Consider the following 19,729-nt stretch of genomic DNA (forward strand, 5'->3'; position numbering starts at 1 on the left):
CTGAAGAAGATAATACAGAACTACGTGACAGAATACAAGAGTTTTTTCGGCTTGTTTGTTTTTGTCTAACCAGAGCTGTAGCCACCTACGCCAGAGCCACAGCAATGCGGGATGAGAGCCATGTCTGCAACCTACACCACAGATCATGGCAACACAGGATCCTTAACCCACTGGGCGAGGCCAGGGATCAAACTCGCAACCTCATGGTTCCTAGTCGGATTCATTAACCACTTAGCCACGACGGGAACGCCAAGATTTTTTTTTTTAAAGAGTACTAAATAATTCCATAGAGTTCCTGTTGTGGCTCAGCGGTAACAAGCCCAACTAGTACCTGTGAGGATGCAGGTTAAATCCCTTGCCCTGCTCAGGGAGTTAAGGATCCAGCATTGCCGCAAATGCAGAGTAGGTCACAGATCCAGCTTGGATCCTGCATTGCTGTGGCTGTGGTGAAGCCTAGCAGCTGCAGCTCCAATTCAACCCCCTAACCTGGGTGAGGCCAAAAAGAGACAATTAATTAATTATTAGCAAGCTAGCCCACAGAGCATATTAAAATCATTATGCTTCCCATGTATGTCTGTGCTTACATACACATTAATGCAAAAATTATCTTTTTAACGGCTGCACCTGCAGCATATGGAAGTTGTCATCTGAACTGCAACTGCAACCTATGCCACAACTGCAGCAACACTGGCTCCTCAACCTACTGCACCCGGCAGGAATAGAACCCCTGCCACCAGAGACAATGCCCAATCCTTAACCCACTGTGATACAGCAGGAACTCCTAAATTACCTTTTTTTTTTTTTTTTTTTTTTTTTGTCTTTAGTCTTTTTAGGGCTGCACCTGCAGCATATGGAGGTTCCCAGGCTGGGGTCTAATCAGAGCTACAGCTGCCGGCCTACACCAGAGCCACAGCAATGCCAGATCAGAGCTGCATCTGTGATCTACAGCACAGCTCACGGCAATGCTGGATCCTTTAACCTATGAGTGGAGGCCAGGGATCAAAGCCACAACCTCACGGTTCCTAGTCGGATTGTTTCCACTGAACTCTAAAATTACCATTTTAAAATAGGCAGTTCAGTGGCATCAAGTACACTGACATCATCGTGTAACCATCACCACCACCCACACCCAGAACTCAGTCATCACCCCAAACTCCTTACCCATTAAACAGTAACTCCCCATTCCCTCCTCTCTTCACCTCCTGGCAACTACCATTCTACTCTCTCTCTCTCTGCATTAGACTATTCTAGGTATCTCATACAAGCGTAATCATACAATATTTATTTTTGTGTGTGTTGTTTCACCTAGCATAATGTCTTCAAATTCATTACTATTAAGCTACTTCTAAGTTAAATAAAATGTGAAATTCTAAACCACACACCATCATGCATCTCTATGAGGGATTATATTCCAAAATTCCATTATGATTTATGAAACACACTTAGAAGAGGGAGCTGTATTTCCTGGAAAAATAAAAAGCAATGGGGGAAGCGGTGAGGCAGAGAGACAGACAAATCAAAATTTGAAGGACCCACAGAAAAGTAAACTTCAGATTCAATAATAAGGAAGAGAGTGGCTTGCTTGATTTTGACTAGACCAAAGAATCTATTTGGAAAGATATTATTAGGTATCTCAAAGCAAAAGCTAAGAAAGCAGTCCCAAAGAACAGACTGCAAACGTAACACTGCTGGATCAACCAAAAAAAGACAAAGACACGACACTGTTGCTTTTTGGCAAAAGACAACAAGACTACTAGTAAAAAACCTTTAAAAATCAATACAGGGAGTTCCCGTCGTGGCGCAGTGGTTAACAAATCCGACTAGGAACCGTGAGGTTGCGGGTTCGGTCCCTGCCCTTGCTCAGTGGGTTAACGATCCGGCGTTGCCGTGAGCGTGGTGTAGGTTGCAGACGCGGCTCGGATCCTGCGTTGCTGTGCCTCTGGCGTAGGCCGGTGGCTACAGCTCCAATTCAACCCCTAGCCTGGAAACCTCCATATGCCGCGGGAGCGGCCCAAGAAATAACAACAACAACAACAACAACAAAAGACAAAAAGACAAAAGACAAAAAAAAAAAAAAAAAAAATCAATACAGGGAGTTCCCATCGTGGCACAGTGGTTAACAAATCTGACTAGGAACCATGAGGTTGCAGGTTCGATCCCTGGCCTTGCTCAGTGGGTTAAGGATCCGGCGTTGCCGTGATCTGTGGTGTAGGTCGCAGAGGCGGCTCTGATCCTGCGTTGCTGTGGCTCTGGCGTAGGCTGGCAGCTACAGTTCCGATTAGACCCCTAGCCTGGGAACCTCCATATGCTGCGGGAGCGGCCCAAGAAATGGCAAAAAGACAAAAAAAAATAAAATAAAATAAAATAAAATAAAAATAAATACAAAATAGAAGGATAAATTCCATTTTCCCTTGACTTCTATCAGAAAAGCCAGCAGATGGGAGAGGTGACACTTAGTAAAAACTGTATTTAGCAATTCATAATTAACATCAATCTTTCTCCAAACAATGCACCAAGAGATTCATTCTGGAAAAAAATTCCTTGTTCTCTATATAGCAACATAAATCAAACATTTAAGACGAAAATAATAAAGGAAACACAAATTTGGAAAAGTATGCCATAGTGAATTCCTTAAAATAGCTGAAGAAAAAGTTTCCTAAATACTGAATATTCTAAGGGACTATTAGTAGCTAAAAGTAAAACTTGTTTGCCTTTATAGAAATTAAACCAGCTACCTCAAATCTATGTATTACTAGAAGACAAAAGAAAGTAAGTTACTGTGTAAGTTAAGTTACTGTCTAGAGTAGCAGAATTTTACAAGTAACTATTGCTTTATACACTATCTATACATTTATCAGATTTATATATCTATAAACAAGCATCAAAGCACCACAAGATCCTTCCACCTTTGAAGCAAAACAGAACAGCAACACTGGAAAAAAATTAAAAACCTAGGAGAAAACTTTAGAAATTAAAAAGTAGAAATTTAATACAGGCAATCAGAATGCAAAGCAAATCTACTCTCCAATACATGTATGAGGAAGGAAATATAAGCTCTTGAGCTACAACAGTACAACTAAGATTTTTTTAATTTATTTATTTATTTATTTACTTACTTATTTTAGGGCTGCACCCGCAGCATATAGAGGTTCCCAAGCGAGGGGTTGAATCAGAGCTACTACAGTTGCCAGCCTACACCATAGTCACAGCAACACCAGATCTGAGCCGCATCTTCCACCTACACCACAGCCGGATCCTTAACCCACTGATAGAGGCCAGGGATCGAACCTGCGTCCTCATGGATACCAGTCAGATTCGTTTCTGCTGAGCCAGGAAGGGAACTCCATGGGCAAATTTTAAAATGATTTGTCTATAGGTCTTATCTTTCTACATGTAACAAACTGTTACAATACAGAAGAATGAACAAACACATCACCTTCACTCTTCTTTCAACCACTACCTTAAAGCACTCATTTTCAGCAAGATATGGACGGTATGTCTTCATGTACCACTTATGGATTGCGCTTAACCCAAAAATTCATAAAATTTGTACTATGTTACACGACAACATACTAAATTAATTCTCAAATACCAAAGCACTAGGATGAAACCTATATTGAAAAGAAGTTCAATATGAGATGCTAGGCAACCCGACCCACATAAGTAGAGTCTATAAAATAGTTTCATATAGTTCTGGCTTAAGCTGTCAGCTTCACCTCAAAAAGAAAAGGACTTTCTCATTTTATTTATTATTGGGAGACAGGAGGCAGTACTAATAACCACTTATAGATAACATTTTAAGGGACTGACAACTAAACATTTATTCAATGTGATCAAATTAATATCATAAAGTATTCCTTCTGCCAGTTTACAAAACAGAAACAAAAGTATCATCACTCTCGAGTTGTCACCATTTAGTAATCTGAGATATTTTAATTGCTGCTGCAATGTTTGTGTATACTGCTGTTCATGTGACTCACTCTTGGAAAGGTTCTCCCAAGACTGGTGGATTTTTGAGAATGCAGAAACTATAACTGGGGCATACTGTGTGGGAAGTGTCATGACAGTGAATGAATAAAGGGGAAAAGAACTCATGACAGAAATTTTTTTGAAAAGCAGGTTGCTCATACAAGGCATATTTTTTTTTCCCTGCAGAATATCAGCAAATGTTGGGGAAAGGCACCCTGGCTCTGAGAAGCCTTCCTTGACTCCCGTGGTTGAGTCAGTGCATTTCTTACTCTATAATATATTTAACTGGTTTTTCAGTCTGGCTTCCGACCAGACTATAGACAACTTGAGACCAAAAGCTGTCTCAGAATCTTGAGTACCTACTTCTCAAAATGTCTAGCACGCAGAGGGCCCTTAATAGGCATTTTCATAAAACTGATTATTAAATAACCAATCTTACATTTACCTTCTATTTTACAAAACGCTATCAGAATTATTACTCTTTTGCTTCACATAACAGTCTTGTGAAGTGGGAAGGGCATTATTTAAACAAATGGCTTTTGGTTTTATAAAGAGACTAAGACAACCCTGAAATCACGAAGATAATCACGTATTTGTCCATCTCTGAGATAAATTCTCCTCAGGACCTCAATATTCTCGAAAAACCCAGAAATCTTGCTAGCATTTTCACAATAGGGAGCAATCCCACAGCTCTGAGTCTTACAGAAGGGTTTTAAGTATATAAAGCAGTGTTAAGAGAAGGCTCTACCAGAAACCAGACATTTAAGAAGCATCCTAAGCTCTTTTTCCTGAACCCTTTTTTGGTGACTCTGAGAAGGAAGAAATTGCAAAAGGCAAAATGCTGGACAGTGAGTGATGTCATGGATGTCACGAAGTTGCATCAATACCTGATGATGATTTAGCACAACAAGGCAACACATTATGCCAAGAAGCATAATGTCAAACCACCAGGATGCTTCACTGCATTAATTTCATGACTATTAGCAAATTGAAATGTAGAGTGGCTCTGCAATTTTCTAGAATGGAGAAGTTGCTGGTTTAGGTTTATATCCTTAACCAAGGCATTAAGAAAATCTAAAATCTATAGGGAAAAGACTTTAAGAAAAGAAAAAAACGGCCAAAAGAATTAGCTCGTATTAAACTAAACAGTTGTCATTTCAACAATTAAAAGCTTTCTGAAGTAGACAAAACACTCATGGGTCAATGTAGATTGAGTAATGTATTTATACCAGGCTTGCCAAAAGCAAACAGTTTCAGGATCTAAAATGACAACATACAATATAAAGGAAACCAATTAGATTATACACATGAATATGCTCAAAATTAGGGATATGACACAGAGCATCACTGGCCCCTGTAAAAGCTACAGGCTTAATCTTAAGTATTCAATTCTAAATGATGCTATTTCCTCTCAAATTTCATCCCTTTAAACCCATGATGTCATCATTCTTAAGCACAAGCAAAACAAATTTAAGTTACAAAAGGTATTTGGTGTGTCCAAGCCAAAGCCTCAACAATTCCACAGCATAACTGCAACTGAAGCCATCATTCCTCAAGCCGGTTAGAAGAGACCACAAGCTTCAAACCAGCTTGCCTAAGTGAGAGAAACAAAATCAAAGTCTCCAAATTAGCATGTGAACAACAACAACAAAAGTTCTCAAAAAGGCTAACAAGTACAATACAAGGTCCCAGCCAGCAAGTGAGAATTGGTGATGTGTCTGAATCTTCACGCTGAGCAATCGGAACCCACCACAGAAAGTCCAAAGACTTTGGCAATTAAAAATTAAGCTTTTATTTTCCTAATAAAATTCGGGAGATAACAGACAAAGCAATTGCGTGTTCCGAATCTTAACAATCCAAAGGTTTGAATCCAAAGGAACGAGGACTTCAATAAGCAACGAAGTTACTTTGCAGAGACCATCAAGATCTTACAATTGTTTTTTCTCCGTTTACAATTGGTTCCCACCCTCCCCGATTCCCTCTACAAACAATTCTCACCAGAAGCCTTCCACACTCACAACGTGGATTGCTGTCTCAATCAAGGAGATCCTCAGTTTCTACTTCGCTAGGGCTACATTCAAAAAACTAAAGGGTAGGAAAGGCTGCTTGTGTTTTATTTTTTAAGCCAATTTCAAAATGTTCCCTTTGCAACTGCAGCTTCAGAGATGCTGGCCCCTCTCCGCAGCCCCAATTTTTTGGAGAACATTGGCTCCTCTCCCAAGGCTTTAAAAAATTTGAGGGTGGGGTGGAAGATAATCCGAGACCCCCTAAGCCATTCTTACTCTGGTCACACACCCTTTGGTGGCCCCGGTGAGAGGACGAGAACCGCCCTGCTAGAGAGAGGCCGGGTTCGCCCTCATCCCAAGGATTGGCTAGAAAGGGGCTCTCCTCCTCCCTGCCTAACCTGAGGAGGCCGAGGATGACCAAAGCAAGGCCCCCAGGCCAGCCGTCACCGACCCCCGTGCCGGGCGCAGGGCCTGCGCCGGACCCAGGGCATAAAGGGCAGAAGGCGCCGGCTCCCTGCCGCGGCCCAGGGAGAGGAAGAAGCCTCACCTGGTCCAGCCCGCGCCACGCTCTCAAATACGCTCTGCTGGCGAAGGCAGTGAGGGAGCCAGGGATGGGACCAGAGCAGAGGCGCTCCGCCCTAGGCCGCGCTTGCAGCACTCGGGGCTCCTCACAGCTGGCGGGACACCGAGTCGCTCGGGGCCGCCATCTTCCTCCACTCAAACGCCGCCGCCGCCGCTGCTGCTCTGGCCCGGAGAAGACAGCACGGAGCGCGCATGCGCCGGGGATAGGCGCGGAGGACGCGCGCGCACTTACGTCAGCTCGGCGGGCCCGCGCGAGGCGACCTGTGGGCGGTGCCTAGTTGGGAAGGTACGTGCCGCACCCGGGACCTCCGCCGAGGTTCTTCGTGGTCGGTGTGTCGCCTGGGGAAACAAAGCCTGGAAGAAATGTCGTGCTTCTACGCCCGCCTCCCTCGGGTCCCTACAAACGGCCTTAGAACTGCACTCACTCTCCTTTGCACAGCCTGGGATAACTAGACAATTTTCCCAACGGCCTGAGAATATGATACGTGGAATTAATTCGTTTGTACCTCCTGAGGGCCCCCATGAACAGAGGGGAGGGCTGTAGCGGATGGAAGTGCTCTTGGATATAAAGTGAGGGAAATCTCTCGTAACTGTGTACCAACACAGTATGACTTGTTACTAGCCCCATTTCTCAGATGAGGAAACTGAGGCACAGGAGGTATCATTTTCCCAGAGCCGCATATCTTGGGGAGTTGGGATGGGGAGGTAGGACTTGAACTCAGAAACTAGTTCCCAGGCTCTTGTACTGAGTAGGTGGATTCCAGGAAAATCCCCCTTCCAAGGGAGCAACCTGGTGTGTAGGAGAGAGCCTTTATGAACTATCTGTACAGCCTAAGGGCTTCACTTGTCACCCTTGCATCTAAAAACTGAAGCAGGAGTTCCCACTGTGGCTCAGCGGGTTAAGAACCTGACATAGGGTCTATGAGGATGAGAGTTCGAGCCCTAGCCTTGCTCAGCATTTTAAGTCGGTGGCTACAGCTTTGATTCAACCACTAGCCTAGAAATTTCCATAGGTCGCAGCTGTGGCAAAAAAGACAAAAAAAAAAGAAAAAAAATTCCTCCAGTAGTGAGCATTTAATTTGTTTCCAGTCTTTTGTGGTTAAAAACAAAGCAGCAATGAAGCAGAAGTTCCCACTGTGGTGCAGTGAGTTAATGATCCAGCTTGTCTTTGAGGCAGTGCTGGTTCAGTCCCTGGCCCAGCGAAGTGGGTTAAGGATCCAGTGTTGTTGCGGTTGTGGCTCTTTCAATCCCTGGCCTGGGAACTTTCATAGGCCTCGAGGGTGGCAGAAAAAGAAAAAAAATTGGTAAGTTGCCATTTATTTCTTAATTGTCTGCATTGCCTCAGCTTGGAAATCAAATGGGAAGTTTTCTCACTGTGGGCTTTGCTCCTGTATTCCTATCACTTATCAGAGTGCTTCATGTGGTGTTATCAAAGGTGCCTGCAGTTCTGAGTGCCGATCGCTAAGCCCCCAACTTGAATGGTACAACAAACATATTTCACAAGGAAGAGAAGCTCATGCTTTAGGGTTTCTACCTGTGCCCATATATGCCACTGCCTCAACTTTTGGGGCATTCTCCCTGGAGGAAAAAACTGCCACTCCCTCAATTTTTAAAATTATTATAATTGTTCTATTTTATTACTAGCTATTGTTACTTCCTCAGTTTTAGTCCTTATTTGGTTCCATCACCTCATTTTACAGATGAGAAAGGAACTTGCCCCAGATCACAGGAGGCCTATATGATTAGGGCTAGCCCCACAATGACACATTTGGTGAAACAAAAGCTATTTCCTTTGCAGCATCTTCAAATGATCTCCAAGATCTCTCTTTCTGGTCTCTTAGAAGATGCAGTTTTAGGAATGCCCAACAAATTCATTTGTTTTTTTTTTTGTTTTTTGGGGTTTTTTTTGGGGGGAGGGGTGGCAGCGCCTGTGGCATGTGGAAGTTCCTGGGCCAAACCTGCCCTGGCAGAGACCCAAGCTGCTGCAGTGACAATACCAGATCCTTAACCCTCCGTGCCACAAAGGAACTCCACCAATTCCTTTAAAGCTCATTGCCGAAAGCAACAAAATTGTAAGAAACTATCTCCCTCTGCTGATTACATGCTGTAACTACAAAGCCTGAAACACCTTCAAGGCTTCGTTTGTGAAAAACTAATCACAACCCCAAGAGTGAGACTCAGGTGATGCTGATCCATCCACTATGCTGCTGCCAAAGCTCAGTGTGGATAATTAAAAGAATGAATTCACAGGAAGATGTATTCAAAGTAAATATAGTTCCAGAGAGTGAACGAGACAAAATCCTTTATCTTTGAAGTTGGTCAAGCTGTGAACAGTGGTATTTTATAATATCTGAGCTGCTAGAGGAATATGTATTAAGTGCCAATAAGAAACCTACCTGTATTGGAGTTCCCGTCGTGGCACAGCGGAAACGAATCCGACTAGGAACCATGAGGTTGGGGGTTTGATCCCTGGCCTCACTCAGTGGGTTAAGGATCTGGCATTGCCATGAGCTGTGGTGTAGGTCTCAGACATGGCTCAGATCCCACCTTGCTGTGGCTGTGGTGTAGGCCGGTGGCTATAGCTCCGATTAGACCCTAGCCTGGGAACTTCCATATCCCATGGGTGTAGCCCTAAAAAGACAAAAAAAAAAAAAAAAAAAAGAAATCTACCTGAACCTACCTGTATGAATTGAAAATATCAGGACAGTTCGGGGCTAGAATCAACTTTGGGAGTCACCAACAGTGGGTGGTATCTAGATAAAAGCAGTGGACTGAGGGCAGACCCAGAGATGACTGATATTCCAGAGACCGGAAGTCATGAAACCAGAGAATTAGTAAGCATGTTATTTACTTATTTATTCTCTTTTTTGGCCACCCTGCAGCATGTGGAGTACCTAGGCCAGGGATCAGATCTGAACATAGTTGCAGCCTAAGCTGCAGCTACAGCAATGCCAGATCCTTAACCCACTGTGCCAGGCAAGGGATTGAACCTTCGTCCCGGCCCGGCACTCCAGAGAGGCTGCCAACCCCATTGCGCCACAGCAGAAACTCCTATTTATTTTTATTTGTTGGCCACTCAGGTCACTTCACCCTCACTCCAGACCCCCACACCTGCCTCACCCGAGGCACGTGGAAGTTCCTAGGCCAGGGCTGAAATCTGAGCCACATCTGTGGCCTATGCCACAGCTGCAACAACTGCCAAGGTCCTTAACCCACTGTGTCACAGTGGGAATTCTGTTACTTTAACTTATAAATAGACTAGTAGAACTTCCCTTGTGGAACAGGGGTTAAGGTTCCATTATTGTCACTGCAGTGGCTTGGGATGCTGCTATAATGTGGGTTTGATCTCAGGCCTGGAAACCTCAACATGCTGCAGGTGCAGCCAAAAAAGAAACTAGTTAATAGTCTTTGAAGCTGTCACTTTAGAGAGATTAATGAACATATTCTAAGATAACTTGATTAGAGCAGCCAAATACAACACTACTAAATCATGTTTTTAATATTGTGAGGCCTGCAGATATGTCAGTAAGAAAAAATTCACAAAGTTTTTTCTCCTGCTTTTGTGTTTTGGGAAAGGATGATTACAGAAATGTGAATTATAGGAGTTCCCCTCATGGCGCAGTGGTTGACAAATCTGACTAGGAACCATGAGGTTTCGGGTTCGATCCCTGGCCTTGCTCAGTAGGTTAAGGTCTGGCGTTGCCGTGAGCTGTGGTGTAGGTTGCAGACGCGGCTCAGATCCTGCGTTGCCGTGGCTATGGCTCCTATTAGACCCCTAGCCTGGGAATCTCCATATGCTGCGGAAACAGCCCTAGAAAAAGGCAAAAAGACAAAAAAAAAAAAAAAAGAAGAAAAAAAGAAATGTGAATTATAAATCTTCTTAAGGTGGGAGTTCCCATTGTGGCTCAGTGGAAATAAACCTGACTAGCATCTGTGAGGATACAGGTTCAATCCCTGGCCCTGCTCAGGGAGTTAAGGATCCAGCATTGCTGAAAGCTGTGGTGTAGTTTGCAGACATGGCTCAGATCTAGCGTTGCTGTGGCTATGGCACAGGCCTGCAGCTGCAGCTCCGATTTGACCCCTAGCCTGGGAACTTCCATATGCCACAAGTGTGGCCATAAAAAGCAATAATAATAATAATAATAATAATAATAATAATAAAATAAATCTTAAGGCAGGCAAGCCCCCTTGATGATAACAGCTTTACTGTGGGTCAAGCATTTTAAGTTTTTCAGCATAGTAACTTGTTCAGTCCTTGCAGTCCACCTTTAAAGCAGCTATTATCTTTTTTACACTTGGCAAACCTGAGGCACAGAAATCCTAAGTAACTTCTCTAAGATCACACAGCATGTTAAAGTTGGAGGTGTCCAGAGTTGCACTTTAAAATCCAGGGTCTCCAATTCTGTACTGTAGGAAAGTAAAACAACATTGTTTTTTTTTTTTTTTTTGTCTTTTTGCTATTTCTTGGGCTGATCCCACGGCACATGGAGGTTCCCAGGCTAGGGGTCCAATTGGAGCTGTAGCCACCGGCCTATGCCAGAGCCACAGCAACGCGGAATCCGAGCCATGTCTGCAACCTACACCACAGCCTCACGGCAACGCCAGATCGTTAACCCACTGAGCAAGGGCAGGGACCGAACCTGCAACCTCATGGATCCTAGTCGGATTCGTTAACCACTGAGCCACGATTATTTAGGAAGACAAAACAACATTGTTTAGGAAGACACATAAAGTAAGTTTCTGAGGTAATATGAAGGTATGGATCTGTCATTAGAGAACTTCAGTAGTTCTGGTCCTCCAGCTCAGGTGCAATTTTATCAACCAATGTTAATTTTTTCTTTTCTTTTTCTTTTTACAGCCACACCTGTGGCATATGGACATTCCTGGGCTAGGGGTCAAATCAGAGCTGCAGCCGCCAGCCATAGCCACAGCAAGAGCAATGCCAGATCCAAACCAAATTTGCAGCCTACACTGCAGCTTGCAGTAATACTGGATCCTTTAACCCACTGAACGAGGCCAGGGTTTGAACCCACATCCTCACAAACCCTATGTCGGGTTCTTAATGTACTGAGCCACAATGGGAACTCCTTTATCAACTAATGTTAATAGAAGATGTAGTCTTAGTAGATTCTTGGAATGCTGCTTTATGAGCAGCAAATACTGTAACCATTTCCACTCTATCAGATAGAAATAATGTTTTATGCATCAGCAGATATTTCTCAGCCTTTTGTTACCAAGAAGCGCTCTCTGTCTGACACACATAGAAGCCAATGCTATGGCACCAGTTTTTGAAAAAAGCAAGTTTTATTGGGAAGTCAATAAAACAGGAGGCAGGGCTCAAATCTGTCTCCCTATCCAGTGTTCAGGGCAAAAGGTAAAGGGTGAGGGGAGCTTCAAACTTAGCAGAAACTGATTGGCTAGTCTTAAAAGTCAGAAGCTGATTGGAATCAAGCTACTTGGGCAGCTAGAAGCCAGATTTTTCTTTTCCTTGGCCACGCCTGTGGCAGGCAGCAGTTCCTGGGCCGAAATGGAAACCACACCACAGCAGTGATAATGCTGGATCCTTAACCTGCTGAGCCACCAGGGAATTCCCAGGTTTTTCTTACTGAAGAACTTCTTGCTTGGTGAAGGGCTCCAGCAGCAACATTTCTATTGTCTGAGTTCCAAAGACTTGAAGATTCTTGGTTCCAGGGTCCTCCAGGGCTTCCATCTTGTACACGCGCCATGCTGTCTCTATAAAATAACTCAAGGTTTGATTAAACAACAGCCTATTTAAGGAAGCAAAACCATTGAAAGCAGATCAACATTTTATGTGCAGTTTCTATTCCCCCCTTTTCTTTGTACATTCCTCGATCTTAAGGGAAATAGGGCGACGACCGCTCTAGCTGCTTCCTGCTGATTAGGGGCGTAGATTAGGGACATAGAGGAATGAAATTGTTTTTGCACTGGATTGTAAATATTCCTGAGTCCCACCTTGAACTCTTAAGTCTTGGGCAATCATCATGTGAGTCTGGGAGGCCTTTTTAAATATACGGGACAGACGATAAGTAAAAAATTTGGTGAGTAAAGGGGTTAATCCCAATATACACAAAACTGAGTCCTAATTTTAACATTTCTCCAAAAACAGACCTTATTCCTTTGGGAATCCATGAAAACACACTATTTTTAACATTTTTAGTAATTTGATTCGGATGTATGTAGGCCTGGTTGAGACTTCTGGGCAGAAGCTGTCTACTTTTGAAATGTCCTCTTCTCTTCCTGGCCAGGTAGAGTCTTAGCTGTCCCGTTTCTTTTCTTTTCTCTTTTGGTTGCCCCGCGGCATATGGAGTTCCCAGGCCAGGGATCAGATCCAAGATGCAGTTGTGACCTACACCACAGCTGGGGCAACGCTGGATCCTTAACCCACTATTCTGGGCTGGGGAATCAAACCTGCATCTGGGCGCACCAGAGACGCAGCTGATCCCCTTGAGCCACAGCAGGAACTCCTGTCCTATTTCTATTTGAAAAGTAATTTATAATTAGAGGCCAAGAAGTCCATAGTGGGTTTCTAGGCCCCTCTGGTGCTGGGTCCTCCTCCTCCCTCCTGTCCATGGAGAGTATGCCCCATTTGGGAACCGTAAAGGGCACAAGGTGGGTGCTGGTTGGAAATGGGTACAATTTTTACTCGGGAGTGATGTATCCAAGGTTTAACTCCTTTGAGCGAGGCTGAAGAATGTGTAACCAGAGGGACCTCAAAGGGCCCATATTCCACTTGGGTTGCAGTTGATCCTCGGGGTAGTGATTTTCCACATTTGAGGAGGATGCGATTCCTTGGGTTTAGACAGTGCACAGGGATGTCTGTGGGAAAAATGAATCATCTAGAAGCATAATATTAGCAGAAAATAAGAGAACACCAAGAAACTATACATTTTATAGTATCTAATTCTTTTGGAATGGGATCATTTTCAAGACTGAAATAATAGTCTTAAGGAATGGTCTCCTGTATAACATTAAGGGCTCAAATGAAGCTCGCTTCGAGGGGCTACTCTTACCCTTGGCAGGGCAACTGTTAAGACCTCATCTCAAGTAAAGTTGGCTTCTTGACATTGGCAGTTGTCTCTTAAAAGATAGGATTCATCATTTCGGTCACGAGAGCTCTATGAAGCATTTAACTTCTGCTCTATTCTAAGAGCTTCAGATCCCCCTTGAGTGATCTTGGCTACGAAAGCTCCTCTACCATCACTTTGAATTGAAAGAGGGAACTCAAAAGGAGGGATAATTTCTTTTAGTAAGGCCTTTTTTTTTGGAGCGGGGGCCTGCAGGTGCAGCAGATGGAAGTTCCCAGGCTAGGGGTAGAATTGGAGCTGCAGCTGCTGGCCTACACCACAGCCGCAGCAGCTTGGGATCTGTGCCTTGTCTGTGATCTGCACCACAGCTCTCAGCAACGCTGGATCCTTTAACCCACTGAACAAGGCCACGGATTGAACCCTCATCCTCATGGATACTAGCTGGGTTCCCAATCTGCTGTGCCACAACAGGAACTCCCTAGTGAGACCTTTTTACCGAGGAAGCTTTCTCTCTCCAGTGTGGAAAAGCTTTGAGCCATTCTGTGAAGGTGTCCTCCAATACCAGCAGATATCTAGAATGTCCCACAGCTCTTGATATGAGTCTTTTTGCCAGTCATCTTCGGGTTCTGTCCCTCAAGTTCACACCCCTTTTATTATTGGAGGTGGCCCAGTTTTAGGAGTGTTTCTGATGTAAATGAGGCCATTTTGTATTACTTCTGGATGGTTCTTTGCATTTATGGACTGACAATAATCAACTTTGGAGCCAGTGATAGGTTGCATCCTTTCCATCATGGATTCCTTGACGTAGAGAAATAATAATTTTTTCCATTAAATGCTGGGGTGTGAGCACTAGTCCCTATTCATTACATATCCAGCCTTCTTTGGATATTTGGTACTGCTCATCATCCAGGTCTCAACAGTCAGCATGAAATCCCCATTTGTCTGCTCTTTCCAGATCCATTTCTGAATAACACAAGCCTTAAACAGGGATAGGTCCATACCTGGAATGAGCACTAAGGGTGTTTGATTCTGGCTGCCTGTTTGGCAGCCTGTTCAGCCAAATTATTGCCTCTAGCTATATAACCGTCAGTCTCTTGGCATGGGCAAAGTACTATGGCTACTTCTTCCGGCATGAAAACAGATTTTAATAAGGCCAATATCTCCTCTGTGTGTTCAATTTTTTTTCTTCCTGATGTTAGCTGGCCTTTCTTCTTCCACATGGCCCCATATACGTGCATGACAGAGAAGATGTACTCAGAATCAGTATAAATGGTTACCTTTTTCTTAGCTCCAAGATGCAGAGCTCTCCTGATGGCTACCAGCTCTGCCTTCTGGGCAGATGTACCTGGAGGGAGGGCTTCTGCTTCTAGGATTTCCTGATGAGTTATCACGGCATACCCAGCTTTTCGGAGTCCATGGTCCATGAAGCTGCTCCCATGTGTAAACATTTCCATATCCGGATTCTCTAACGGCTGATCAGTCAGGTCAGGTCTGCTAGAATAATCTTCTTTAATTTTTTGGATACAGTCATGAACAGGTTCTTCTGTTGTACTGGGGAGCAGAGTGTCTGGGTTTAAAGCAGATACCTCCTTTAATGTTACATTTCGGTTGTCAAAGAGTATGACCTTGTATCTTTTCAGCCTCTTGGTAGTAAGCCAGTAGCTGCCCCTTTGTCCAAGTAAAGGTTGCACACGATGTGGGGTGTGCACAGTGATGGGACAGTCCAGGGTAAATTTTTCAGCTTGCTGTAAAAGGTCACAGGTTGCAGCCACAGCCTGGAGGCAAACTGGCCATCCTCGAGTTACAGCATCCAATTGTTTGGAAAAGTAAGCTACCGGCCTTCTGGCAGAATCTAAATTTTGAGTGAGCACTCCAAGACTCAGGCCCTGTCTTTCATGCACAAAAAGATCAAATGGCTTTCCGATGTCTGGGAGACCAAGTGCTGGGGCTTTTAAAATTTTCTTCTGGATGGTATGGAATGCCTCAAGGCATTCTTCAGTCCAGCTCAGTGGCTCATTGACACTCCTTTTGAGAGCCTCATACAGAGGTTTGACTATGAGTCCAAAGTTAGGAATCCAAATCCGACAAAACTCAGCCATTGCTAAGAATCTTCTCAATTGCTTTCTGGTGGCAGGTACCTCTACCTCAGCTAATGCTTCCCTTCGACTCGGCAATAAGTTTCTTTGTCCTTTTGATAACTCAATTCCTAGAAATGGTACAGTTGGTTGAGAAAATTGTGACTTTCCCTTGGAGATTTTATATCCTCGGTCTGCCAAAAAGTTTAAAGTGAGAATTGTATTTTGGTCAGAAGCTTCCTTCGTTTTACTAGCGATGAGTATCGTACCCACATACGGGAGTAAGCATCCTTCATTTAATTGGAGATCCTTCAAGTCCTTGGCAAAGACCTCCATAAAGATGGTGGCAGCATTTTTAAATCCTTGTGGAAGTACAGTCCAGCAATATTGCTGTTTTATATTGGTCTGTGGATCATCCCATTCAAAGGCAAACAGTTCCTGGGACTCAGGACTTAGGGGTATGCAGTAAAAGGCATCTTTTACATTCAGAACTGTAAACCAGCCAAAGTCTCCTGATAAAGCTGTCAGCAAAGTATAAGAATTTGGCACCACTGAAGGTATCTCCTTTACGATTTTGTTGATGGCTCTCAAATCTTGTACAAAGAGGTCTTCAGTCCTAGGTTTTTGTACCAGCAGGATAGGGGTGTTATATGGGGACTGACAAGGTCGGATTAATTTGTGTTTAAGAAAGTTGATTATCAGAGGCTTTATCTTTTCCTTTACATGCCTCTTTAATGGGTACTGTGGTACCTTTGGAGCCTGGGCGCCTGGACGGAGTCTTACAACTACTGGCTCAGCCATCTTGGCTCTTCCTGGCGTCCCATCCGCCCAAACATCTGCTCTTACGTTTTGTAGAATTTCTTCAGGGACATCTGGTTGAGGCTTGTCTCCCAACTGTAATGGTGCAGGTTGGAGGGCACACTGTTGAGCTGGGAGTGCTTTGGTGTCTCCGTTTTCTCCTGCGAAAGGCACTTGGGCATTGAAATGTGTTGATTGTTCTTGCCCTGACAAGGGACCACAACATTCAGGCACATACATAAAGTTATACTTGACAAATGTTTTCTCTATGTGACATTCGAGCCGTGGTAGAAAAGGTTTATGAGAGACTTCCCCATATACACCAGTAATGGATGCTCTCTTGAGGGAGTGGAGGCTCGCTGGGTTTCTGGGACAGTCCCATTTCCAATGTCCTTTCTGTCTATAAAAGGCACACTGTCGTGGCTCAACAAATGGATGGCCTTTTTGGCCCGGTTTTGGAGGTCCCTGGGGTTTTGCCCTTTGTCGTTTGTTCTGTCCTCCAGATGTTCTGCTGGGCCTTGACTGGTTACAGCTGCGCAGTGCAACCTGCCTTGTGATGTTTTGCTCCTCCTGCTTTTCCCTAATTTTATCTCGGCCATTGAATACCTCAAAAGCAATCTGAAGCAACTGAGATGTTGGCATCCACAATCCCCGTTCCAGTTGCTGTAGTCTCTTTCTTATGTCTGGGGCACTCTGACTGATGAAGATTACCTTGACCAGTCCCAGATTATCTGGGTGTTCTGGATCTATATCAGTATATTTTCGTAAAGCATCAAAAAGCCTCACATGGAAGGTGAATGGGTCCTCCTTGGGCCCTTGTTGTACATTCTGGACCCTCTTGAAGTTCTCTGCCCCCTTTTGAAGTCCAGTTATTAAACATTCTTTATAATGATTAAGCCTTGCTTGATCCCCTGGGTCACTGGGATCCCATCCTGGTTCAGTTTCAGGGATGGCCAGCTCTGCCTGAGTTCTGATTGGATCATCTGGCTGTAAGTAATGGAGCCTTTCAGCTTCCAGGCAGGACTTCTCTAATATCGTGCTGGGTTCCTCCTGACTGAGGAAGATATGCTTGAGGGTCTGTATGTCAGCCGGGTTAGGATGAAAAACAGCAAAAACGGATGTAAAGAGAGTCTCCATCTTCTTAAGATCATCTTGATATGATGGCGTTTTAGCTTTATAATTATGTAAATTAATGACTGATGAAGAAGGTGTGAGTCCAAGTGCTCTGGGTTGGCCTTGGTCGTCCAAGCCTACTGGCACCTGCCTTAACAGAAACTGCCCTGCCTGGGGTAGAGTTTCCCCCGGGCCAGATTGAGTACCCTGGAGGGTACAGGGAGGGGAGACCATTCCTTTATGACCATCTGGTAAGGGCGACCATCTGGAAAGAGCTGAATCAGCCACCCTAGGAGGACTGGTAGAAGCCTTAGCACCGCCTGCAGGAAGAGCCCCGTCAGAAGTCACGGGAACTTCAAGAGGTGCTGAGGGAGGGGCTACCGGAAGAGGTGCGGAGAGAGGGGCTATGGGAAGAGGTGGTGCTGAGGGATGGGCTACCGCACCAGGCGCCCGCAGAGGCAGTACTGGAACACCTTCAGGCTTTGACTCGGGTAAAACGGGCTTTTTCTGAGGTTCAACCTTCTGAACCATCATTTTAAAGGTCATATGCAAATTTATCCTCTTATATAAAGACATAAATGATTCTACATATGGAATTTCGCCCCATTTTTTCTCTCTCTTACAAAATGAGTCCAACTGTGTAATAGTATTATAGTTCAAAGACCCATTCTTGGGCCATTTTTCCCCAGATTCCAATTGATATTTGGGCCAGACATGGTTACAAAAGGAAATCATTTTCTTCTTTTTCATAGACTTAGAGCTATACAGTGACCAACCTTGAAGAACACTTTTCAAGGGACTGCCGTCAGGTATACTGTCATAATTCCCCATTTTGAAAGGGTTTTTTTCTCAGGATGACCACAGCAAAATGACATAAAACAGATATATTAGAAGTGTGGCTGTGGTCATCCAATAGTTAACCCCAATTCCTAATAAACAAAATAGTTAGACAAATCCAAAGGCCTGGGACTCTAAACCCGATCTTTTGAGTACCTCAGCCGCTGTAACCTTTTATACTGTCTCCCTTAGACAGTATAGGGATTGTGAGTCTAACCCACAATCCTGGTGAAATTATATTAAACAATTTAGGCACAAGCGCAGTTAAACGAGGTTACTCACCCAAAAGATCCAGGAGCTGTTTCTTTCCCCAAAAGTGAGTAACGTAGAGAAGCCTGGAGCGCCGCAGCGGCGGGAAGCAGGAACCCGACAGCCAAGCCTCTAGACAAATTCAGTCTAGGTGGCCACTCAGGGTCGGTGGCGAGGGCCTACACCCAGCCGGGGGCTACAGTGCCTCAGACAGGCGATCGCAAGACCTTGGTCCCTTCACCGTCGCCAGAAATTCTTACCAGAACGGACCATGTTCACTGCCTGGCGCCCTTAGAAGCCAATACTACGGCACCAACTTTTGAGAAAAGAAAGAGCTTTATTGCGAGGTAGCAATAAGGAGGCAGGAGGCAGGGCTCAAATCTGTCTCCCCCGTCCCAGCCAGGGTTTGGGGCAAAATTTAAGGGTTAGGGAAATTTCAAAGTTGGCACAAGTTGATTGGCTAGTTTTCAAAGCAGTCCATATATGGTAAGCAAGGTACGGTGGGGGGCTGGAAACCGGATTTTCCTCCACAAAAGACTTCTTGCTACGCCTGGTAAAGGATTCCGGGGGCAACATTTCTATTTGAGTTCCCTAAACTGAAGATTCTTAGTTCCGGGGTCCTCCTGGAAACAAGAGTTCCCATCTCGCACATGAGCAGTGCTGCCTCTATAAAATACCTCAAAGTCTGATTAATCAACAACCTATTTAAGGAGTCAAAACCAGTTTAAACTGGACAGTGTTATGTCCGCTATTTCACTTTGTCGAGGTATACATATGTTTTCAAAATTTTGGAAAAAACCATAATCTGCAGCTTAGGAAACTACACCTTAAAAGAAAAAAAAGAGTAATTTCCTGCCCTTGGAAAAGATGGTTCTAAAGAACACACTTCCCATACTAAAGAGGATGACTTCACAGGGACTCCCATTCGGCAAGAGAAATGACACATTGCCCTTAAGAAAAATGGCAACTTTATGCTTTCCCTTTTCCAAGATGGCTTCCTTGACGTTCCTGGGCCTTGGCCTGGAGCCTCTTCCGGGCTTGACAGGGGGCGGGG

The 19,729-nt window shown here is 44.3% G+C and overlaps 1 protein-coding gene and 1 long non-coding RNA gene across 2 annotated transcripts in view; both read right to left on the reverse strand.

The window, feature by feature from the left end:
• FBXO42 (F-box protein 42) overlaps positions 1-6,757 on the reverse strand; it is an 80,992-nt gene extending 74,235 nt beyond the window's left edge. The window contains exon 1 of the mRNA XM_003127635.5: positions 6,523-6,757. The gene's annotated coding sequence lies outside the window, so the exon portion shown is untranslated. The remainder of the gene's footprint in view (positions 1-6,522) is intronic.
• Positions 11,843-19,593, reverse strand: LOC100522143. The gene is made up of 2 exons (XR_303959.3): positions 18,709-19,593; positions 11,843-13,394 (listed from the first exon to the last, which is right to left on the reverse strand). It is a non-coding gene; the product is annotated as an uncharacterized LOC100522143 (long non-coding RNA).

This window comes from Sus scrofa, chromosome 6, assembly GCF_000003025.6.
Source record: "Sus scrofa isolate TJ Tabasco breed Duroc chromosome 6, Sscrofa11.1, whole genome shotgun sequence".
NCBI lineage: Eukaryota > Metazoa > Chordata > Mammalia > Artiodactyla > Suidae > Sus > Sus scrofa.